This window comes from Ctenopharyngodon idella, chromosome 21 (genome assembly GCF_019924925.1).
Source record: "Ctenopharyngodon idella isolate HZGC_01 chromosome 21, HZGC01, whole genome shotgun sequence".
NCBI lineage: Eukaryota > Metazoa > Chordata > Actinopteri > Cypriniformes > Xenocyprididae > Ctenopharyngodon > Ctenopharyngodon idella.
Window position 1 is genome coordinate 14466746 of NC_067240.1, and position 22619 is coordinate 14489364.

The following is a 22619-nucleotide window of genomic DNA, read 5'->3' on the forward strand; positions in this document are numbered from 1 at the left end:
CAAGCAAACATGTCCTCTTCAAAACATGCTGGAAAGGTTTTTGTTTACCCGGTTTTATAAATGCCCAACAATGCAAAGTTTGCAAAGCAAGAACACTCTGTCGAGCTGCTGACAGGCCAAACTCTGTTCCAATGCCTGGGGAGAACTTTAAATAAACAATTGTCTTCACACAAAATGTCTGACATCTAGTCACGAACGTCCTTCCATTCCAAAACACACTTTTACATTGGATAACAGTTTGAATTAAACATTTTTATTTGAAAATAAACAAAAAAGAGGGAATCAAAATCACTGCATGTTGATTGGCTGCTTGTTGTTTTGCACGTTTATTGAGCAATTGCATTATTACATTTCAAGGCAGAACATGTTTTAACGAGCTGATTAGTATCCTGAGATGACTGCATCACGATCAAGGGCTTTCCCTCCGAGCGCTTGCTTTATAAGCCTTTTTATAACACGTCATCCAAAACGGTTCAAGATGGTTAGAAGAAGGTAGATATACAAAAACCAACCTTCAAAACAAGCACAACAAACATTTGCCCCCTCCAAAAAAAAAAAAGTGTTTTTCCTCAGTTCCCAACCCCCCTAGTGCCAAAGACGGGATTATGGACGGAAGAAAGGATGTTTATGCTCGCCTCGTTTCTAGGCTGTGAGCTCTCCCAAGGGAGTGCATTCCTCACCCAAAGCATGACTAAAGGTATGTGAACCATCTGGACAAAGCCACTGGCCACAATGGCCCTACACACCCAACCCAAAGAAGCCTTTCATTCACTGGCCAGGACCTTGATATCCATCTGCTCCAGCAGGGTCAACCATCATTTCAACTGTTATCAATTGTGATTGGGTGCATTCATTCAGAGCAGGTATAAGGAGTTACAATCTAAATAATTCAGTGTACGAGTGGCGCACAAGCAGACATAATTGAAGGCAGTACACTGGAGGAAGTGAAGTTTAAATGTCAAATTACAGCCCAATCAGATTCATTATCAATAACATGATCATTAGGAAAATGCCATGCGAGTGGAAATGCACTAGCCGATGTTTATTCCATCTCATAATGTGAGCTGAATTTAAAGCAATGCCCCCTCCGAGCTCCTCAAATATCAGTATGCACCAGAAATCTCACCGCAAAGTTTATCATTTTCCTCTCCTCCCGTTGCCGGGCAGCTGCTACAGAGCGCTGTGGAGATGCTGGAGGGGGCGGCAGTCTGATTAAGGTAGACTGGAGAGGGCTACAGGAGCCGTTCCTCCACCTGGAGCCCCCTCGGTTCTCTAGAGACCGCTCTCCAGTTAGAGCATCAATACACACGCACGCACGCTCAGGACCTCACACGCTCTCGCAGGGGAATTGTGCCGCCGCTAATAAAGAAGCTGGATTTGATAATCAGCTCAGACAGTCAATTTGCAAATAACGGATTCTAATTAATTAATCAATGTGCATTTTAACGACAGCATTGTCAAGAGCATTCAAGTGCAGTTTCCTTGCACATGGGCTTTTTGCTCTATTTAAAACACAGACATAATCATTTAGCCCTTCTGAAAAGAAATTACTATTCTAGTGCAAGAAAGAAATAAAACCATAAGTGGTCTTACCAAAAAACCTTTTAACAGCATTGAAAAAAAAAATGGTGTAGGGATTTACTTTTCACTCAAAAACTGCTATTAAACACAAGTAACACATTGAATTAAATGTGAAATTTTGACATTGAAAGACTGAAATCGTATTTTCTTGTAAAACATTCCAATAATCTGTTTTATTTACAACTTTGAAAAATCATTTTTTACAGTATCACACACATTTTACAAAATGAACCTGTTACCAAACTAGAAAAAAGATCCTTCTTTAAGAAATACACACTGTTGCCCCAACAAAAAGCCCACATCACTATGAATCAGCAGGGGAGCCGGGGTGTTTTCTTGTTAATTTGGGAGATTAAAGGTTAACCTCAGACAAACTGCCTCTATTCACTGGTCTGTTTGGGGTATTTAACATTAACTGTTGCTGCCTAGGCTCAGCAGTTGAAAACCGAAAAGAAATGATAGCCCCGAGTTTTTTTTTTTTTGTTTGTTTTTTTTTTTTACACAAACAAGGCATCTTTCCCTACTGAAAGCATACAAAGATCTAATATTTATGACAGCACGCATTATTTACAATGAGGTTATTAGGGTGGAGGAGAGAGGAGGAGGGAAAAAACCCTAAGCAAACAGAATGCGTTCATGGGGTCCTGTTTCCCAGAGCGGTGGGAGACTGCAAATGATCCAAACAGAAACAACTGCACTCAAGACACTCTTAATGCAACGGCGGATTGTGAAGAATGGCAGGGAATCTAATTTGGTTGAGTCGCTCTATTCATAAAGTGTGATGAAAATCATCATCACATGCTGATCCCGACATAGTTTTGTGCAGTTTGGAAACAAGAACTTCAGCGTCTGCGGTCTGAGCCATGCATGGCTGTATGAAGCCATCAGAGTTGGTGATGACCGTGAAAGCTGCGGGGGAAAAAAAAAACGGCAGGTTTTGGGGATGGAAAAGAAAAAAAAAAAAAAAAGGATGTGGGCCATGTTGAAGGCAGTAGTGCCCTCTAGGCTGAAAATAAGCCGCCCCCCAACCGCCCGACAGGAAGTCAATGTGTTAAAGAAAAAGAGAGGAAAGAGAGCTCACCTGCAGAGGGGGCTATCATCAGCACAAACTAATAAATCTTTCAAAATCTATACCTTTGCATTAAAACACGACCTTTAAATACATATTTGAAAGAGAATACCAGGCATTCTCAGTTTGACACAAGCATGTGCACATGATGAAGCTTTTTCACAGACAGCCAGTCTTAAGAATGATGCATGATGTTTGTGCACACATCTCATTGTTAGAACCACGCCTAAAGAAAAAAAAAAAAAACAAAAAAAAAACACTTTCCGCTGCTTTAGTTAAGGAGAAGGAATTTATGGAGGGGAAGGTTGGGGTCAAAGGTCAGCTTTAGCACTCAACAGTCAGCCTAAAAGGCCAGATAAGGGTTGAAAGCATCCTGTGTGTGGCTGATACCAGCCTCTGGCCAAACAGATACTGTAAAGCCTGACCGAGCGGGATCCTGCCACCAGACGAGTAAAACCGGACTATGACGCTCATCCGCTGTTGGAGGCTCATTCGTCAAGCTTAATGGTTAAAGGCTTTTCAATTGCCCAAATAAATGACCTGTGTCACCACACAACACCTGAGCAATGCGACAAACCTCAATTGCAGAAATGTCAATTGAATCTCAATAAGAGGTCAGAGGGTCATCCGGCCACTCGACGCTTACCCATGAGGCGTCTATTTATGTATCAACTCCAAGATTATCTTGCGTTCAAGACAACGAGGGCGAAGACTGTACTTTTTCAGTAGTCTGAGGTGCGGACAAGCCAAGCCTCTGCAGTCTCCTATCTGATGTAATGTAAAAATACTGCCTCTTTTAATTAGGTGTTGCAGGCCTAAACACAAAATTACATCAAGTGGATAAAAGAAATTGGTATTCCGTAGAGTGAGCTTCTTGTTCTAATCTAGATCAGACGGAACAGTACGAGACGGAAAGGAGAACCTGACTGGAAAATCAAGCGGCTAACGCAAGACCCTTCCGTCTGTGTATCATCTGTCCTTCTAGATAGATAGACCTTATCCCTTCACTTTAGGCAGAAACGACGAGTTGTTTCCTAAAACCCTCAGAATGTGTCGAAAGCTTATGTGAGCGTGCAAACATTTGTGCCATGTTGCTCTGTTTGCTATTTTTAAGAATGCACGAGCAACCTGAAAAAAAAAAAAAAAAAAAAAAAAAAAAAAAAAGTAGAGGTCTTCCTTTCCTTTAGTAGCCCTTCCTTTTTTTCATTCTCATGACACAAGTCTGTCAGCAAACCCAGTGCTGCTGTACTAACAGAGGAAGTGGTTGCGCACACCGACATATGTTCACAACACACGTGTGCACACATGCAAACAGTAAAAAGGTGGTTATTTTTACAAGCCTTCTTATGAAATATGTTGCAAGTAGCCAATGTATGATGAGAGAGAGCTATAAATAGTGATCATCTGTCTCGACGTACTGTGGAATTGAGTATGCACATATTTCCAACTCATGAATTTCTTTAACAACGGGAAAGAACTGTGGTCCGAAACGTTCCGATTTGGCTTCAATAACCTCTTGTTTTAATAACAAAGGCAGCGTAATTATTCAGACATCTTTAGCGCTTGAAAATGGGATTCTTTCAAGACTGCTGGCGTGCGTCCTGTTGGCACCATGTTGGACGCCAAACAAAGGCATCCGCAGGCATAATTGTGGCTGGTATTTTAACATTAAGACAATGGCAAAATTTAATAAGCCTCATTCTGAGAGAAGACGGAAAATAGTAGCAATATCCCAGCATACATCAAACTAAAGAAACCTGTCAAACTGATGAAATAATTGCCACAAATTATTCTTTGGCCATTTACCCAGGCCGATTTTACACGTACAAAATCCTCCTGACCAAATCAGTGAGTCGTGCCTCATTTCAAACCTTCTGTGGACAAACAATCATAACATTTCTTTATGAGGTAGCACTGTTAGCACTAAATGAAAGGCAGGGTCATTGCTCATTAGGAATGATCTGCCTGCATTGATCCCAGCAGCAGAGCAAAATGTCACCTTAATTAAAAAGCGACGGTGCTCTGCTTGAATGTGTGCAGGAATCAGAGCTCACAGTGGTGCATGCTGGGGTTTACCTATGACTCTGAAAATACAAGCACTCTTTTTAAGGCTGGCCCACACTAAAGAATTTTTAAAAGATTTTGACCACAAACATGACAGCACACCACACACTAACAGATCACACTCAACCAGAGTCACGACTGTGAACGCGGGAAATCTTGCAAAATCTCTCATGGTCAAACGTGACTTTAGAGTAAACAAACATTGCAGATGATGGGCAAGAAGGCAAATTTCCAGTTACACGACAGCTAAATCTGATAAGATGATTTGTAGAACAATCAAGATAATCAGGACTTTACCTAGGATTGTCAGAAGGGGAGAATTGTGCCCAAAATCGGCCTGACTATCTTGTAGTGTGTGCCCAGATTTAGGGTAAAAACAATATCTTTCTCGTCTATAATAAGGATGTGATTTAGTACTGTGATTAACAAACAAGAGAAATGTTCATTTTGAATCTTGCCACAAAGATATAGGCCAAAATGGTTCTTTTTGAAAATAAACACCATGCTATTTTATCAATAAAGAAATTGAGTCTTTCATAAACTGAAACTTGAATAAGCAACATGCTACGTCAATAAAAGCAATACAATTTAATAAAGTGTGTCTAGGCATTTGATGGATAGTGTACATGATGTTCTGTAAGGTTGAAAACCACAGTGTCACCAAGTTAAAATCTGAATCTCTCTCCATCCATGTGGCTTTAAAAGTCTTACATCACTTCCTGCAAGTTGCGCTCAGTAAAGGTGCGGTCACACTAGACTTTAGAGTGCAAAATTACTTCAGACTCTGTGAAAATGGGCAACAGGATATGATGCGACACACTAGAGCCTCTGTTTTTAATAAATTATACATTCTATATAAATTAAAAAAAAAAAAACACAATAAATTCAACATTTTCCACACAGCTGCAAACCATTCAGCTTCAAAGTTTGTATTCTTTGTATTGAGGCAAAAGGTCAATTTGTGATATCCTCTAGTGGTCAAACATCTTTTTGATATCGTGATTCAAAAGTTAGCTGTCAATAAACTGGGAACACACTAAAAAGACAAGACTAGTGAATGGAAGTGAATGTAACACACAGTCTAGTGTGACTGCATCTCAACAAGGACAGCCAAGGCTAACGCATTCAAATTGCTCCCAGGTTCACAACACCTGCCTATTTTAATTTCTCTAGACTTTGTTCTTTTCTCTGTGTCTGTGGCCAAATAAAAAGAGAGAAAATGCAGCTTTGAGAGGGGGAGTGGAGATTGTTGTGGAAAGCTTGTGAGAGACGTGTGAAAGTCAGGAATGTCCCGTCTATCACCTTCATCAGTGTGAGGGGAGAGTGGAAAGAAAAAGTGACTCAAATTTATAGATGCTAGCCATTAAAGGACCAAGAAACATGCTGTCCTTTGTGACTGGAAGAATGTTCAGAACATGCAGCCCTGAACTACTCTCAGATCAATATTGGGGAATGACTGAATGATGAGAGCTCAATTATGTTATATAATAATTTAATATTAACTTTACTGTTTTAGCTAATATTATATATCTTCAATATAATATCATTTGAAACATTTCCATCGAAACATCAACAGCCGCTGATCTAGATCTTCTCACTATTCAGGCCACCCTTACCTCAGGGCTGGGCAGAAGTAAAAATATTAGTGATCATATTAGGAGTAATGGGTAAAACACAGCCCTATTCTCTGGGCACAGAGAGACTGACCTAGAAAAACACAGCCGCTCTCATCTGGAGAGTGAGGTAGGAGAAATTGGCCCGAGATAAGACGACCCACTATGCTACGGCATTCATGCCCAGGTGCTATCAATTTCCCCCAGTGTGTGCCAGTTCAGAACTGGCACAATCTCACCCCGCAAGAAAGATGCGACGATACAGGGCACAGTACAGCACGGTCTGTAGCAGGATGGGACGCCGCTTATCTCCGAGTTCAGATTCGCCCATTACTCAAGATGGATTCTGCTCCCTGTCATGCAAAATCCATAGCTTGAGTAAGTAAATGGCTGTTTTTCCTGTGTGCCTAATTGGCGTAGTAAATAGCATTCAGAATTAATTACAGGCCTATAAAATAAGTATTTTTGGATAACAAAAGTCATATAAAAGTCTTACTGGCCTTTCCATTGCTGTTATTTAGTTTTATGAAGGATGTGTGAGTGATTTAAGCACCAGTGATTGCTCTAGTTCAAATGCTCCACCAAAAATAAATAAATAAATAAACAAACAAACTCAGCTGATATCAACAGTTCGGTATGTGCTCTTGTTCCTAGAGGAAATTTAACCTCATTTGGTTTGAATTCATAAATCATTTAAAGAAAACAGGATACACACAATGCTGAGAAATGGCATTTATTATTGTATTAACAGCATCTGTGTAAATTCAAGCAAAATATGAAAAGGCTGTTCTTTTATTGCATGACTGATGGTCTGCCTGATGTGACATTTGATGGACAGCTGGCTTTGGCATAAAAAAAAAAAAAATAAATAAATAAAAAAAAACCTATATCTTAGATGTTGTTGGTTATAAAAAGAAATCCACAGCAACAGTGCAAACTGCAATGACTCGAGTCGGCCTAAGAGATGACTTTTTTCCTGGGTTTAGTACCTTTCCTGTCCCTCCCTCCTTTATCTTTTGGTCTGCCGAGTGCCACAGACACAGACAGTTCCAGGAGTGGCCCTTCAGGGAGAGAAAGAACGGTCCACATGTGGCGTTTATTTTTAGTGCAGCCGACAAGCAGAAAGCCCTCTGGTTAGTTTCTCCAAATGTTTCGAGAGGTGATAAATCTAATATTGACCCTCCTTCTCTTCGTGGGCTCCGTCTACCTACTGCAAATTTTTAATTTGGCCCTGTGGGCACGTGAAGCACGGAGCAGTGTCCTCACACCAGGATCAGTGATGCTGACAGAAAAAGCAATGCTTCCCCTGCACGTGTTGACACCGCAGAAGAAAGCTGCTGATTTTGTTGCAGTGACAAAACCCAACTGTCCAGGGCTAAAAATATGTCGACACATCTGTTCGCGCAATGTTGTAGAACATATGTTGGTCAAACATGCACTGAATGTAAACTTCCTAATAAAACTAAAATGAAAACACTCAAAACACTAAAGCACAAAAGCCCTAATCTGACAGGTCTTGTTTTCCCCAAGAAGGTCGGGTAAAATTGTTATCAACAATTAATCCAGCATTTAATCCTCTGTGTATGTATTTTATTTTGAAAGAAATCTGTATCAAAAATTAGTGCAAACAGTAATACTTTATTACAATTTAAAAGAAATATTATCTATTTTAATATACTTTAACATGTAAATTACTCCAACCTGATCTCACAGGAAAACACGATGTTACGAGATGGTGATTTCGCATGAATTTGTCTGATGTGAATGGTGTCAACATCCAATTGTTAGAAAAAATGAATGTTTTCATGAATGTTTTCCAAATGTTCACAGTTCCTTAGCTATCTACATATTAAAAAAAAAAAAAAGAGAGAGGAGCTTATTTACTGTTAATTATATGTTTGTGCAAATTTGCCATGAAGACAAGTGCTTATAAAAACTACCTTATGTGATACTAAGTTTTATACATTTCAGTTTTTATTTGAGTGTAATTATTATATCTGAAAATAAACAGCAGCTGAATATAATACCTCTGCTGTTAATTGTAACCTCTAATATTGTAGTGTACCAAATGAGAGGGTTCCCTGTATAGTTTGCAACATTATTTGGGAGAGATTTTTTTTTTCCTTAAGAAAAACCAAACTATTGGCCGATAGCCGATTATTCACAATGATATCGGTATTGGCAGAGAAATTTAGTATCGGTGCATCTCTAATTTAAACCTATAACATTTTACATAGATAACATTTAAACATAACATATTTTTTACAATTGACTTTTTTCCTCTGAATTGGGAGAGATAAACTTGCAATTGCGAGTTTATATCACAATTCTGAGGGGAAAATGTCAGAATTGCAGGATATAAACTTGCAATTCTGAGGAAAAAAGACATTTCTGATTTTTATTCTCAAAATTGTGAGATATAAACTCTAAATTACCTTTTTTATTCTGTGGCTCGCATAGACTGTCATTTTCTGGCACCCGGTAGGCTCCGCCCACAAAAAAATGTCACTGTTTTGTAAACACCTAAATGGTCTATTATCAATGTTGAAAACAGTTGTGCTGCTTAACAATTTTGCGGAAACAGCGATTTTTTTTTGTAATTTTTGTGCTAACGTTATGTTAATTAGGGGTGTCACAATATAGCCACCAGTATTAGCAATAACTGAAACATTAAAAATTAATAGTAAAGATATGATAACGACACAAAGAACCAAGCGCCAGTATCTGATTGACATCCCAATGTACAGTAGGTGGCGGTATTGCACCTTAACGCTGGTTTCCACCTGTCATAAAACACAAGCAAACACAGAGCGCAGCTGCTACTGCCGCGTAAAAGCATGTCGTCGGATATGACAGACGAGAAAATCTACCTGCATTCCAAGAAAGTTAGCTCGCCAGTGTGGACGTTTTTTGGATTTCCGCAAAAATGACAAAGGGTTAGTTTACCCAAAAATGAACATTGTGTCATCATTTACTCATGTCATTCCAAACCCGTAAGCCCTTTGTTCATCTTCGGAACACAAATCAAGTTATTTTTAATGAAATTGGAGAGATTTCTGTCCCTCCATTGACAGTCTATGCAACTACCACTTTGACCCTTCAAAAAGTTCATAAAGAGATCGTAAAACTAATCCATATGAATTGAGCTGTTTAGTCCAAATTTTTTGAAGAGTCTTGATCGCGTTATTTGATCAACAGATTGAATTTAGGCTTCAGTGCTTCATTATAACTTCTTGTGTTGGCCATTGCATCTTCATTTTGAATTTAGACCAGAGCCCATAGCCGTTTTTAACGCCCACATCCACACAACATACACTCCCAACTTGTTAATACCTACAGAAACCCCAAACAGTAAATGAAATCATAGACATTCTACGTAAATAACTGCAACTTAAACATCAATCAGAAGATGAATCCCATCTGAATCGTACTAAAGGCCGAGATTACAAAACAAACAAGCTCACAATAAAAAGTCAACAAATAAGGCTGAAACTGGAGGTGAGAGACAAGATACAGCACCTCTGAAGGCATGTCACATTGCTCCAATAAAATTGTAAAAGCTTGCACTCTGTCACCCTTCTTTCTACTTTAAATGGAGACAGGGTGGAAATCAAAGGGAAGCTGAAAAATAACAAGTGATCAACAGTTGTCCAATGTTGCACCACTGTACCATATACCTGCACATGTCGACGTCTGTGAAAGGTCCATTTTACCCGGAAAGATAAACACTTTGTACATACACTGATTTAAATGGAAGAAACTGCTTTTATCCCTTACCTAGTTATAAGTGTAATGCACTGAATGTACAAAATAATTTGTTTACTTTCATATGAAATGAAAAAAAAAAAAAAAAAAAAAAACGCTTCTCTCTTGCAAAACCTAATACAAAAATGAACACACCCACAGCTGGTGATATAATGCACATTAAATCAGTTCCATTGTCACTATTAATGTCTCAACAAGGCTGAGGATCCTTGCCTTTCACTGAGGAAAAGCATACACACTGAACAAAGGCAAGGGTCAGAACCATGACACTATATAAAATCTCTATCATCTCATGGCTTTGGGTGATTTTGCAGCTTCAGTACTGCAACTACTGGCCTTCAGCAGTGGTATGTGGCTCTCTATATCTAATGTAACTGACTAGGAAGAAAATGCGACACTCTCAAGCCCACATAACAGCAGCCAGAGCACAACAGCTTTGAGAAGATCAGCCCTGACTATATTTGATCTCTTCTACACAGAAATGTCAAGGAGAATGTAAAAACATTTAAATGGCGAAACCACTCAAAGTGACGCAAACATTTCTTATGAAACTATTTTATTTTTTATCAGCAAGACTATAGAAAGCTTTGCTGACTTGAAAAGGAAACTATAATTCACTTTGAAGGACAAAAGTAAATTTTGAAAGAGATCTTTATTAATCAATCTGTTTTTGATAACAGAATAAATTCAGGGAATAGTACTACCAATCCAGATTTCCTGGAAAATGGACAAGGTGACCTAATTTCAGTGTTCCTGAAAAGCTAAGCTTTCCAAAGAACATTTTGACCTTTTGAAGATTTTACCTTACAGAGATTTTAAAGTATCCATTACCACTAGAAATGTATATAACAATTTAACAAATACATAATTTAACAATGTTTAATCATTTCAGTAAGTTTTTACAAAGGCAACATATAAAAACTGTAGTAAAAATAACATCACTATTATTAATCAAACGAATCACACCGATAGTTCCTACTGCGCTCTGGAGTCATGACACCAACACATGCTACAGTATATTTTCAGGGCTTTCCATCTTCGCATTTCTCACACATCTAGGGGAAGCATATGGACTTCCCAGCCAGCAGACGTTAATAGCTCACTTAGAGGATTTAAATTTGGGCCTCTCTTTTTTCTGTTCCCCCAACTAACTACCATACAAAAGGTTTATTTTTAACCATTCCACACATTAGACAACAGAAAGCAGCTGACAGGGACAGAATGAGGGACCCATTACCTCATCACAATAGTGGGAGCGCAAGAAACCAACAGACAAAGGAAAGAGGGGGAGAGGAGTTGTGGCCACTTCACACTCTCACATCAGTATTTCCACAGCACAACTCTATTTCAGCCTGCCGAACTGAAGCGAACTCTGTAAGGTGGATGGAGAGTGATGTGCTCCTAATGCAGGTGATTGAGACTCTAGTGTAGTCTGAAGAACACTACATCTAAAAAAACCAAGTCAGAGAGAGAGCCATAAAAGAGGAACAGGTGTATTGTGTGTCTGTAAGAAATCAAGGGAAAGGGATCATAAAATGTTTACCATTTCATACAACACCTTATTTAAATAAACAATGTCATAGGGGTGATATTGCTTAGATATCTAGCTTAAACTAAATCACTTTGCACAAAATAAAAGATTTGGCTTTTTTATTAGCATTTTTTCTTGAGTTTGTACAAAAAGCTCTTTCACCATTTGATTGTTCACTGTTGTGTCAACCAAATTCAAAGCCTCTGTCAAACTCAGCTTGAGGTAGGCCAAACTAGAGGACGACCGTCCTTTGTGCTCCTCAGGACAATGGTCCGAAAGGTTGGGGTCAACACTGGACCCCTGAGACCCTCCCATTCCTACCTCCCGCACGCAGACCTCTGCCCCATGAACTCTGACCCTGTCCGTATTGTGTGCCTAAAAATAATAAAATCTGTTCCGGCAGACTGTTCTGTTATGCGTATTGTATGTAGGGCTCCTTCTTTGAACACTCTCGCTCTCATTCTTAACATTTAAGTCAAGATTACGCCAAGATTATGTGGGATTCTACTGGCAGATGGTGCTTTTTTTCCCTCCATAAAGATGAGTGGAGCCAGGAGCTGGCTGGGCTACTTTCCCTTACTTAATGAAAGAAAACAAATACTACTGGTTTCAGAACGCTTTGGGTATTGAGTCCAACAAGATGGCATCTAATATTACAAAACATGTCTTTTTTTTCCAAGAGCATGACTAAAAACAATATAAAACCATATGTGGAGCTGCACTGTTGCAGACACTGTGGTCCAATTGCGATTAATTTCCCCAGAGGAACTGCCAATCACACAAAGCCAAAGAGACATGATAAATAAATGAATAAAAAAAAAAAAGTTAATTAAATGTTTAACTAAATTTAAAAATAAATGAAACAACATTAATAAATAATTTAATGTGTTTATTTTAACATACATAAAAATTAAAATAAATTAAATAGCTAGTCAGTCAGTTGGGAGAAGGAAGTCAACCATTCTAAAGCAGACATGATCTCATTGATCTTTCCTCTTCTTAGAGCACATGATGGTCCCACCACGGAAATGTGGTATTGCCACTGTTGTTTTTCTAAACTTTGCCTGTGTGACAGATTCTTTGCTGATCAATAAAAGACCCTCTATGAAGGCCTGGAAGTCAGCTCACCCCACCCACAATGCTCTTTGACCTTATTGAAGGCCTGACTGAGCAAAAACACTGCTTTTCCCATGAGGCCCCTGGAGGCTCCAGTTTCACTTGGGCAATGAAAGGGACTACTGTAAATAATGGGGGCCTGTTTGACCCCACCTTTGTCTGTGGCAAGACCCCTGCATCCACTCTACTGTAACAGACTAACCTTTCACAATGGAAGCTCTCATGGTTCTAAGACCCCAACCCTCTCAACACTACACCCAAGTCAGGATTTAAAATAGCACAGTGAGACCTCTCGACCAAGCTCTCCACATTATATAAGACAGCCTTTTATCTCGCCAACCCACCCAAGCCCCCAACGATCCTCCATTTCTTCATTCTCTAAATGTGTATTTACTGATATAAGCACAACGAATGCTTCTTTCCCACAACAGAACATATACAACCCACACCTTGAGAACCCGCACCGCGATAGTCTTATTTGGAAGGGCAGATAGGCGACCCTACCATTAATGGTAAAATCCAGCTCAGGCTTGGTGAGGAACAAGATGCAAGTGTGGAATAAGGTCAGAGGCTAAGTTATTCTGATGCATGCGTGAGGATGCAGGAAGCTGAGCCTCTGAGATAAGGTCTGATGTGCTGATAAGGACACCGACACCTGTTGAGGACTCCAACTCTCACAAAAGCCACACTTTTTCACACCATACCTCATTATGGTCGTTATTATAAATTATTATGGCAGGGAACTGCCCACTTAGCCAGGAAAAAACCAACTTAATGACATGTAAAGTAACCAGGTTGTGTAAAGCAAACCAATATGCATCAGACAGTCAGGCTGACGCAATAGCTGTTCTCGAACATCATGTGAAATCCCAGCCAAAATGCATTTTTGGCTCTTCAAAAGACACCGCCGCCAACCCCAAAGACAGGATCAATGTGACTTTTCTTTCACGGTAAGGTCAAACAAAGAGCACAGGGTGTAAAATTGCTAGGCGAGACAGTGGTGGCTCATGTAGGGGAGAAGCAGAGAGCTGCCGCTCTGCTCTATGCTTAATGGTGTACAGCATGTCCTGACAGCATCATCAGTTTCCTTCTGCCACGGACACAAACAGCAGAAATGATGCCGTGTGAGTCATGACGTGTCACAGTGGGCAGCCCTGGTGATCAGTCCAGTAAATGGAATGGCTTTTGGACTCCCAGACAGTGAGGAAACACAAAAACACTTCAGCCTGAACTAAAGGGAGAGAAAGCTCTCTGTGTAACGTGCCAATAAAACTCAAGTGCAATTTTGGTGACAGGTCAAAAATAGTCTGAGAGACACAGAGTAGAAAACTATATCAATTCATCTGCAAAAAAAAAAAAAAAAAAAAAAAAACCCATTTCGGTTTCATGTCTTGTCTCTAGCAGACGGGGAGAGAAATAAAGTGTGTGTCACAGAGGATATTGGCTGTTCGTAGCATGACAAACAGACATTGAGGTAATTAAAACGTTACAGGGACATTTTAGTTTTATAAAATGCTTTCAGTCTCGCAAATGACGCAGAAAGCCCGACAGTCATGACAAATGCCAAACAATGGCGATTTACTGACGGGCATCGCTCAATCTGGAGCTAAATGAAGGTAGTGTGCTTAGTGAAATAATCTCTCTTCTATTGAATTAGAGCTCAGATGTATTTGGTAATGTAAGTGCAGGGCATGGCCTCTCGCTCAAACAAGCTCTCTTAAGGCCAAGCCATTAATCATTCATCCTGTCCTGCTAGTGATCACTGCAGGCGTCTTCAGTCAGCAAATACATAAATCAATTATGGTTTGAGCTTTATTCTACCATTTATCCAACTGATCCCCCTGGATTACAACATGGCTTAAAACGTGCCGGTTGGCTTTCTGCATTCGCTGAGAGTTGCCATCCCATATCTCTCAAATGCCTCCAGCAGGAGATAATAGAGGAGAGAGAGAGGGATGCTTCTTTAGGCCATGTCTCTGCTAACTTAATTTCCACCCCTTGCAAAAAGGGGGGAGAGTGTAAGAAAAGAGATGGGGCAGAGAGACTGAAAAAAAACTCCCAATGCACTAAATAATAATAAATAAATAAATTCACTAAATAATAGCACTTTTAAATAGTGAACTGCAGCTAGAAAACTTGTGTCTTAAGATGCGGTCTTTATTATTCTGTGAATTTTTGTGCCCGAAAATCCAGTCATTTCAATAGGAATCCACACGATCAAAAATTCAAGCCAAAAAATTTCCCCTTGCAGATTTCACATTGTCTTCCAGTTGTTCACGTGATTTCACAGTGTTGATCAACAGAAGCATCACTAAACTTGATAACAGATAATGGACCTTTTTGCCCTCAATTATTTTCCCTTCCTTTTTTTCCCCCCACAAAAAAAAACAGATGTAAACATTATGAAGAGAAGACTTAAAATTAGTTTCATTAGCCTTATAGTTTTAACCATCTTTATGGATTTACAGTGGATTCACTTTATAGATAGCAGTTAAGCAACTGAGAACTACAATGCTTGGAATTTCAGGCAAGCACAGGTTTTTCACAAAAACAAATCCTGTAACGTGCAGCTTGGCCGCTTCCTACCTGTTCCGACATCACACAGATCTAATGTGATGGGTATTTTATGACCCCCTCCATAGCGCACTTGTATCACTCTATCGGGGGCCCCTTGCCAATCTCTGGCACCCCATTCAACAGGCAACAAAGGAGCTAATTAGAGCCCCTCTCGGTGGAAGCCTGAGGAAGGTTCTGATTTGATACTTCCAGGGGATTCCGGAGCCCCAGCAGTGCATTCACACAGCCCTCGTGCACGCTTGGCTTGGCCCTTTGCTCCAGACCTTCATTGTATGTGGAGCTCGGCAGCGCCTTAGAACTAGCGAGGGGGAACCGACACGTCTTCTTTCATGTTGCGGGAGCCAGAAACCAGATGCTAATGGGATATTGATGGGATTAAAACACTGTACTTACTGAAAAGAGGGACCTGTGATATAACGTGGCTGCTATAAAATTGGATGGGGACTTTTCTTTGAGGATATAAGAAGTGTAATGTATTTTTGTAAATACAAGATGCTTAAAATACTTTGTGAGAGTATTTAGAAAAACAAGTGGCAGTACAGCAACTACCGCTTTCCCAGTGAATCTGACTTCTGACCAATTACACAAGGACCAGAATAGGGCAAAAAGACAACGGCCCCTTCCATGAAACACCAGCGCCTTATCTCGACCAGCCTGCTTTCGCTTCATCTGCATCACCACGGTTACCGTTTAAATCTGATTTTGATGCATGTATACACGCACATCTACATGTGTGGTGGAGCAAAATGGCTTCAGATATATTCGCAGATGGCTAGTGTGCCACCTGGCACCACAGTGGGCTTGCAGCGCTCTGCTCTGTCTGTAATCCTTCCATCTCCAGTTGTAGAAAGCAGATAAGAAAGCGGCCAGTGAAAAGCACCTCAGCGAAAAAAGCCCTGTGCGCAACCGTCATGTCTTTTTACCGGGCATGCCAGATGCCTATCGCTTTAATAATATGGGGCAGAGCTGTCTGCCTGTCTGTGTTTACTTTTATTCCGTATTCATGTGAGAATGAAAAAGTCTCTTATTTTCCACACACGAGTACCGAACCCGATCCCTGTGTAGGTGATGCCTCAGATACAGGCGGACAGAAGTGAATCAAATAAGACTTTGGTGGCGAAATTTACCTGATGGACTGCTCTGATACAAGAACCAACAAACATCTTTTCGTCAGCAAGGCTCTGACGATACAGAGCTGCAGTCAAGGTGCGCAAGTCCAATACACATGATGCAACCTAGTGTTAAGTCTTTAATCGATACATCTCTTGTCTTGACAGTGAGGACAGAAGGCAGATTCCAGATCAGAGGGGTGGCGGTGTAAATCTTTACAGTTCAAGCGGGGCTTTTAAAGCCTGTCCATAATTGGGCGCCTGCCAGCTACTGCCGTATGTGGGCTGCATAGACAAATACTAGCATCTGAAACAAAAAACACTGAAAAATACAGATACACAGAATTCTTAAAGGCATTAAAATTTATATAGTTCGCTCAACACTAACAAACTATAAAAGTTTGTGATGGTATATTCTATTTTAATATGCAATTATAAAATCAACAACAGTATGAAAACTTCACATGAAATTCACATTACTTATATGATTTCCTCTATTTTAGCTGTGTTCTTTACAATAGAGTATCTTGAGAAAGAGAGCAGCTTTAATTAGGCAATGACTCTCACAGTTTCATCCTTAAAACACCAACAAAACTCATCTCAAACATAAAATAAGCATTTCAAATTCAACTAGACATGAGAATCATAATTTTCACAAGACAAAATTTCTTGTCCCAGAAATGTATAGGAATGTCAAAATCATTTTTGGGGGGCATTATTCCAATTTTCAGAGCAGCCATGAGGAGTTTCAGAAACTTAATTGGCTAACTTGACAAAGTGAAGGGTCCACTTGTTTGAAGTCTCTTTGGCTTAATTGCAATCATTCTTAATTACCATACGGCTCCAGAGTTAAACACCACGCTATCAAATTAGCTGGCACAGAGGATGTTTCACGGTTTTAAGACAAGCTGAATGGATATAAGGCCTGTACATTAGTGTTGGGTGATATGCTCCAGTCATATTGTCAGCCTGTGAGATTGACGATACATGGTTTGCAATTCAATACTGATGTAGGGTGTAGTTTTGTAGTCAGTTTTAAAATCGATTTCATTGAGTCCAAGTATGTCGTGATGCCGCTTTGAAGTTAGGGAAGGCAAATGAATTATAGGTCCTAATATTAATTTGATAATAATACTAGCCTGATAATATTAATAATTTATTACATTAATGGAAAAACGAGCCAGTTATCTCGATATCCTCAAAGGCATCAGCCATCGGCAATATCTCTATCGTTGGTATGTTACACATGTAACATACGTCTATCCATCACATTATTATATACTCACAGCCTTGTTTTCATTTATTTTGCATTAAAAATATGGCATATAAACTGACTGAACACCCATAACACCAAAAACAAATATCGCTGACCAAGTCTTAATCACACCAAAGACAATGTAAGGAGGTGGAGATGGGCCACTCGTAGCAAAATAAACGGGAGAAAGTCTTGCGTTTCAGTTAAAAGAACCAAGTACTATATTAATAGTGTTAATCTAGAAAGCACATGCAGATTGCTGAAAAAGTTTTTCCAAAAAAGTAAAAATGCCACATTTTGTCAGATTTTATTACCAATTTGAAATATATTGAAATAAACAATATTATCTTGATAAGTTTGACATTTCAGTCCTAAATAGGTGATTGTATGCATATTACCCGCATAGAAAACCGCTGGACAGGGATGTTACCAAGATGGCCATGATAAACGTCTTGTCTTAATGGGAGAGTTCACCCAAAAATGATTCACCCTCATGGCATTCGACAAAATACACCATATTACAGTGGCTCACTGCTTAATGTTACAGCAGCAGAACATAAACCGAACATCAAGTTCATGTTGCGTCAGAGATCCAGGGGAAAGCCATCGTAGGAGCGTTACAGCTACATGGTGAGATTCAGCTGCACTTGTGAGCATTCAAGGAAAGTTGTGAGGTGCCTCTCACCTCACTGCAGCCTGGTGTTATCTCGTTCTGCAGCACCATGAGGACTTATCATCCCCATCTGCTCTTGGTATAGTGGAAAGGAGAGCGCAGGGTTATCGCTGTCTCTGATATCCACAGATAAGACCCTGCCTCCTTTTTAAACCGTAGCTAGCTCCACAGTTAGCACTACCTATGCTAGCTTGACTACGCTCAACCTTCTTCCACCTGTCTGCCATGAACAACAACCTGAGAACCAAGGGCCATTTTCACAAAACATTTTATCTTACCACTAAGGGTTCTCCTAAATAGCAGTAAAAGTTCTTAGTTTTCTCTTACATCCTATTCACAATGATACAGAGACAAAAACTTTTACTAAGGAATAGAGAGAAGTCTTAAGCTAAGAGAAAGGGCGGGACTGACCTCGTTGCTATGGATGATGGCAACACGTTTACTAACTATGCCCACAGTGATTGGCTGATAGGGGAGGGGTCTCTGTCATTGATTTATTCATAGAAATATTGTAGAACAGGGTATCATGTTGCCATATTCAAATAAAGATTTTAAAATTAAAACGCTGTTATTCAAATAAAGATTTTAAAATGTAGGCTAAGTGTCACTAATTAAACAAGTATATGTTCAGCTAATTGTCAGCCTACATATCTGCATCTCGAGAGATTGAAGAATTCAAGCATCAAATTATGCTTTATAAAGTTCGGGAGAAACACTTTCAAACAGTCTAATCTGCTTGAGAGGAGGCATTATATATACATATATATATATATATATATATATATATATATATATATATATACACACACACACACATACACACTCACTCTCGGCTGGTTACCTATTCCTAGGATACGGGGAGTTCTCTAGGTTTGAGCTAAATTCCGAGCTCGGAGCCCTTGATCCCCTCAGACAGCATGCCAAATATGCTTATTTTTAGCTTTATTTATTTTCAAAGGTTTATTTTTGGCATTTTTGCCTTTTTATTATGATAGGACAGTGAGTAGACAGGAATCGAGGTGGGAGAGAGAAAGGGGGGACGGGATCGGGAAAGGTCCACGAGCTGGAATTCGAACTCAGATCACGTGAGTTTTCCACAAGGCTACCCACGCCGACGTTAGGATATTATATTCAACTTGACCGCGAAGTTTTATTCTCCATCATTCAATACATTTTGCCTGCACATAAATGAAGATTAAAAATCTATATGAAAATATTTATTGCATTTATGAAGAAAAAGCTCAACACTCAAGGCTCTATCGCCTATTACCACAATGATGTACAGTGTCTTTGGTTGGATTGCTGAGGCGGAGAACACCGGCAACAACCATTTTAGGATTGTTTGTAATTTGGTCTTAGTGACTTAGGAGTCCTCTTGACATAACTTTTCACAGATTTAGGAGCTACTTTTAGTGCTAAAATACTTGAAATACTCTTAGAACAAAAATGTAGGAGTCCTAAATTTAGGACTGACACACCCCATTATTTTTAAGAGTTTCTCCTAAATCGGCAAGTTAGGAGCTACTTTTAGCCTTAAGATGTTTTGTGAATACGGCCCCAGACATTTATTGCTTTCAAAAAATGATCTACGTCAATCTCTTTTTCAAAGACGGCAGTCCAAACAGTCCAAAGAATGTGGATAAAATGCAGTGTAGTTTTCCCTTCTTTCTTTGTGAATTATTTCGGTGCTGTGCATGTTGATTATTTTCTTTTTGGCAGGCTGCTGAAATATTTCTGTAATACGTTTCCATGAGTCAAAGGACCACAAACTGTTTTCCTTGGCAAAAAAAAAAAAAATATTCCTCTAGTTCATGTCAAAAAAGCTGCTACGGTGCTTCGATTTAGCTCCTGTAGGGAACTCTGGGTGGTTGAAATACAAATAAACATGTTCATTTAGGCAACCCTCAGACACGCATCTACACCAAATATTACAAGATTACTCCAGTGGTCTAGTTAATAGGATAGTCTTGACACTCGCATGGTTTTGGAAGTGATGCACATATCATTCAGAGCTTTATGACATAACCCAGGGCAATGGGGAATGAATGCAGCAAGCTAAATTTATACAGGAAACAAGCACTTACTAATGCGTTCGCTCCCAAATGCGCGCGCACACACGCACACACACACACACACACACACACACACACACACACATACATATCTACATGCAGAAAGGCTTGTACCTAATCTGGAAACAATTACAGATGTTAGCTTGACCTGTTTGCCCTAAATGAACTCTCAAACAGAAATATTTTTCATGTAGAGTGCTGGAGATAGCTGGGACCCTGGCACAAGATGTTGCAAAATAATCTGTAATTAGTCACAAGAGCTGCCGCCCCGTCTGCTGCAAGCCGTCAAGAGCTGTGATGAAAAAAACCTTTAAAAAGGAAACCTCACCATAGCAAATCTGACACTTTCATTGAAACTTAAAAAGAAAGTAAAGTAGATAAGTACATCTAACCGATATCTCTGGCATGAAATAAGAATGGGGAAGGATCTAATAATAATCAGAATTTTTATGATTTGACATTACATTCTATTATCACTGTCATGCATCATTTAGATTTTCTTTTTTTTTTTAAGCATTGAAATAAATACTGTGAAGATATGATGCAAATTTAAACCCAAAACGTGCCCATCATAAGAACCCATAATGTACCAAATCAAATAACAATATTGATCTCAATCTCAACAGTGCTGCTAAAACTACTTCAATTACATGTCACTGGCTGTTTCGGCAACTGCTGCATCCTTTTGAGTCAAATTCGGAACATCTGACATGCCAATGCGCTTACTTCGATGATTCACACAAGCACAGACAACTTTTAAATTAACATGGCTTGTTAATTATTCTGTTCTAAGATAAACACCAACCTTAAAGTTCATAAGGTTGAATGAACATTTTTCACTCAGTGACTAATGAAGGTAATTAAAAGGGATTTATTAATGCCATCTTGAGCACTTCTAAAGACGCATGAATATTTGGACTGAAACTGAATCCTCAAGTGAACTTTCACCGTTGTGCATTCCAACAGATTAAGGACGAATGCTCAAACCATTTTATTCTCAATCCAGGGTCTGTCATTAAGAAACCCGCAAAATGCAGATCTACTGAAATCCTATAAACAAGCGGCACTAAAACTCACGCAATTAGCAAAATAACGTACTATGGTTTGAACAGACTATGGCAGGTCCTACATAATCAATTTCTCTTTGAAGAGACGCATATGTGTGGTGTTTTCCCTCAATGCCTTTTCATACAGTTGCTGCTTTATAATCTTATTGCACCTCACTGCAATTGACTCCAAGATGTGCATGACTGGCTCACTTTAACTTTATCTTTTACCCTTTCAAAACTCTCTCCGCTAAACAGCCTCTTTCATGACACCAGAATAAACACATTCAGCTCCTTATTCGAGTCATCAGCTGTTTCTTAAGTGCCGTAACAACAATCATAGCAGCTTTTTATTCTATGAATATTGTTGGCTCTTGTGACAAATTGCTAATGTTTTGCTTTGGATAAAACCGTCTGCTAAATAAATAAATGTAAATGTTCTGTACAATTCTACAATATTGTACAAACAAGTTCAACATCTGAATCCTGCAAGTCTTGTCTAGTCGACAGCAACACTCGGTGCAACAAGGGTGTGGCTACGGCCTTCAAAAGCTGATAACGTCTGTCGTGGATTTCCTCACCTCATCTCAGCTCCTTGCAACACCCCCACAAGTCACACTGACGAGAACCAGAGGCCAGCCAAGTGGCCAAAAGGTTACGCAGTGGAGGTCGGCCCGGGTCCTACACATAGACCCTCATTTCCTGGGCTGGACAGTCTGCACTACTCATAAAGCTAATAAGGCCCTCCTTGTCCCGGGTGGCTGGGGCCCAGGCTGGCCTACTCATCACTGGCCACACCATGGGGGTCAGGGGGTGGGTGGGGAGGCTGCTTCCCATTAGCCAGCCCCCTCTCCAGGTGCAGCTAATGGGCTCAGCCAGAGCCTCTCCAGGACCACTAAGGCAGCCACCAGCACAGGCCTGGAAGTGATCAGCACCCAACGCCTGGGAGCCGTGACAGACGGCCCACTTAAAGGAACCAAGTTAAAAAAAAAAAAAAAATATTCATTTTTCTTCAGTAGGCTGGGAATGCCTTGTCTTGCTGTGTGCAATATATCTGAATACGACATTTTACAGTAAGATGAAGAATATAAACTTGCAAGCACATTTATTGAACTACTGAGCATGTCAAAAGCATTAATTTTGTTTAC

The 22619-nt window shown here is 39.7% G+C and overlaps 1 protein-coding gene across 2 annotated transcripts in view; it reads right to left on the reverse strand.

Moving 5' to 3' along the window:
• The window catches only part of zbtb16a (zinc finger and BTB domain containing 16a), a 114529-nt gene that overhangs the window by 87528 nt on the left and 4382 nt on the right, over positions 1–22619 (reverse strand). The window lies entirely within an intron of this gene.